This window comes from Triticum urartu, chromosome 5 (genome assembly GCF_003073215.2).
Source record: "Triticum urartu cultivar G1812 chromosome 5, Tu2.1, whole genome shotgun sequence".
Classification (NCBI taxonomy): Eukaryota; Viridiplantae; Streptophyta; class Magnoliopsida; order Poales; family Poaceae; genus Triticum; species Triticum urartu.
In genome coordinates, this window is record NC_053026.1 from 14,575,624 (window position 1) to 14,579,248 (window position 3,625).

The 3,625-nt window shown below is 45.6% G+C and overlaps 1 long non-coding RNA gene across 1 annotated transcript; it reads left to right on the top strand.

The window, feature by feature from the left end:
• Nucleotides 1-6: 6 nt before the first annotated feature.
• Nucleotides 7-1,084, top strand: LOC125555451. The gene is made up of 2 exons (XR_007304710.1): nt 7-791; nt 868-1,084. It is a non-coding gene; the product is annotated as an uncharacterized LOC125555451 (long non-coding RNA).
• Nucleotides 1,085-3,625: the final 2,541 nt, after the last annotated feature.

Below are 3,625 nucleotides of genomic sequence, written 5' to 3' on the forward strand. Positions count from 1 at the left end.
CAAAGAATAATCGAGTTTTGATTGGGACCCTGTTGTGGGAGAAACGGCTATATTTGAAGGGTACAAAAACTATTTTGAGCAGCTAACTACACTTTTTTTTTTGATAACAGCAGCTAACTACACTTGGAATGAGTAGTTGCTTCTGCTTGAGGATGCCATGGACAAGTTGCTCTGGCCCTGGCGTCGCAGCCATGGATATACATGTCTAATTGTTGCTCTTATGTAATTTGGTTGCTTTTGAGTAGTTGGTCTCAAAGAATTTCATAGTTGCCTGGATGTTGTATTAGTTAAGCTATTTCTAGATCTGCCACAGGCTGAGTATTATAACTGTGATTTGGTCGTATTGGTAGCCTCCCGAGCTAATCTTTTGTAGGTTTTCTTAGCTTGTTTCTGTGAATAGGATTTGGTTTAGTTCTCAATTGTAGTTTGTTGTTAATGGTTGTTCGGATGGGTGTGGCCTCTTTGAAGTCGTGGTTATGTTTTCATTTGCACTAGGCTGGTCATGTTGGTAGCCTCGCGTCGTAGTCTTGGTTTGATACGTCCAATTATGATTTAGACTTCATTTTGCACATCTTATTGCTTATACTTCATAAGTTGACAAAGCTGCTCACATAAGGTCATTTTCTTTTTATGGTTTCTCAGTTTGTATAGTTTACTTGAATGTTGATATGCTTCTCTGCAGGATGCTTTTGCAGTTTCCTGTTCATGGGGTACTCTTAATTAGTGAGTTATTTTTTCTTTGAATGGTTAAGCAATCCACGATTCACTATGAATGAAGTGGGAGGTCTAAGGTAGTGCTTCACTCTTATGTTATTCTGTGTTCACTGTGTGTTCTGTGTGATGCTTAACAGTACTTATGTTCTGCAGGGAACAACTAAGGTTATATTGCAAGGTGTGATGATGCCCGCCTTTTGGAGCATGTTCAACTTTTATAGACCTATTAGCTTGCTATGCTTGACGACTAAACACTTGCTGCTGCACTTCTGTTATTTATATTCTTTTTTGAACAACTAGCGCTCGTCTGTGTTGTGTATGAGTGAACACTGCAATGATCTATTTCAGTTAAGTGCACTTGCTTTTAACATATGGTGCTCATCTGGGCTGCAAAAGCACATGCATACGTACATCCACATGATTTCTGGGCACAGGACGGCAGGGCTGCAAAAGCACATGCATACGTACATCCACATGATTTCTGGGCACAGGACGGCAGAGGAGGCGCGCCAAGGGCGCGCCCCAGCCACTAGTTCCACTTTAACTTGTGCCCTTGCGTGTACATAGTCATCGCCATGTCAACCTATTCAAACAAAAATGTTACCATAAAAAGTAGCATGTTGGAAGCAATAAGGATGTTATCACTTGCAAGAATACAAAGTCATGTGCAGTACAATTCACTGCGCTCCATAGAGAGGAACATGCAAAGTTTGAAGCAGAAAGATTGTTATCACTAGCAAGAATACAAAGAGACATGTTCATATTCATCATCATGTTTGCTCAAACCTACATAACTCGGTCCCACTTTATACTGATTACTCATGGCTAACTATAGGTGGCAAAGGCGTCAGGTTGCTAACAACAATTGCACATGTTTTCCCTGCCAACTCATTGATAGAGAATGACTAACACGCGCATCATACATATTACTCCGTATATAAATATACTATACCATGAATATTTCTTCCTCTTGTTTACTCTCGTGCATATTTTTTCTCATTGGTGGAGAATGACTAACAGATGCATCGTAGATGTACTTTGTATATAAATATACTATACTTCCTCGCATTGTTTGCTCTCGTGCATATTTCCTTCCCACTTAAATACCATGCTATCTTCCATTTAGTTGCTTTTTTTTTTGAAACAAGGCAAAAAACTTGCCATTTCATTGATTAAGGAAGAAGGTATTAGACAGGAGCCGCAAGCGGCAAACTAAAGAAAACTACTCTCGCGGCATTACAATACCCAAATGCTTGGCACCCGCCAAAACCCAGAGCGACACCTCATGCTTGATCTTGTTAATGATGACCACCGAAGGGACCGCCACGTTGCGGAAGACTCTAGCGTTTCTCTCGTACCAAATCTCCCATGCGATGAGCATCATCAATGAGGCAAGGGCTTTGGGGGAGCCAGGCGAATCTGGAGGTTACCGTTCCACCATCCTTTGACCGAAGCGCTCGTCGACCATGAAGTAGTGGAGATGTGGTGCATTCCAACCAACGGTAGGATGTCGTTCCAAATGCGTAATGTGAAGCGGCATTGGAAGAGAAGGTGAGCAGCGGACTCCTGTGCATGCTTACAGAGAGGGCACAATCCGCAGTTGGGCCATCCACGACGGATCAAGCAGTCAGATGTCCAGATCCTATTTTAAAGAACTAGCCAAGCAAAAAATTTACACCTCGGGGGAGCCCACGCCCTCCACACGGACTGCTCAAGATTAGAGGATGTCAGACCTTCAAACTGAGCCTTGTATGCCGAGGAAGCAGAATATGTCCCATCCTTAGTGAACTTCCAAATAATCGAGTCTTCCACCTCTTCCACTAGGGCCACCGATGATAATCTTTCCCGAAGGTCAGCAAACTGCTCGATATGTGCGAGGGACAGACCGTTGGTGCCATCAATAGAAGTGATCCAAAGATTGTTGGTCATGGCTTGCTGGACCGAGGATTTCTTCTTGCGAGAGAGGGCAAAGAGGTCCGGCGCGATGTCACGGGGGCGTAAGCCGTTGAGCCACGACGAGTTCGAAAATTGTGCAGTTCGTCCATTTCCAACAGTGACCAAAGTGGCAGCCGCAAAGAAGTGGCGATCATCCTCCGTGCACGGCGTCCCCATCCCAATCCATGGCTTACTCTTGTCAGTCCATTCGAACCATAGCCATCGGAGCCACAAAGCCTTAGCAAACTTATCCAGATTAAGCACTCCGAGTCCGCCTTTGTCCTTGGGCTTGCAGACGAGCTCCCAGTTAACCTTACATTTTCCTCCGGATACCTTATCCGAGCCCGCCCAAAGATATGCACGGCGAATACTATCGATTTTCTTGAGGACCTCCACCGGGATGTCGAGAGGCGTGAGATGATAGATGGCAATGGCGGTAAGGACTGCTTTTACAAGGACCACACGGCCAGCAGAAGCCACATGTCTTCCCTGCCGGGGAGGGAGCTTGCCTGCAATTTTATCCTCAAGATACTGGAAGTGGATTCGCTTGAGGCGCTTGACGGTTAAGGGAAGTCCAAGGTAGCGCATCGGGAATGAGGTGCGCACTGCCGGAAAAGCATGAAGAACATCGTCAAGGTTGATGTTGTCGCACCGGATGGGAGCAACCAAACTTTTAGCACAATTAGTGACAAGGCCAGACACCGCTCCAAAAAAGGCCAGGGTAGCAGCATGGAATTGTACGTCTTCCTTAATGGGCTTCACAAAGATGGCGGCGTCGTCGGCGTAGAGCGAGGCCCGGACGGGTGAAGATCTACCACAAAGAAGGTGTAGGTGCCCTTGGACCGTGGCCTTGCAGAGGAGGTGGTGGACCGGATAGTCCATTTAGTTGCTTCGCTTCTAGGCAAGAGAGGTATCAGGAAGTTCAAGCACCACCTGTTCTGGAGATGACGATGACGTTTTGGTGATTGATAAGGAG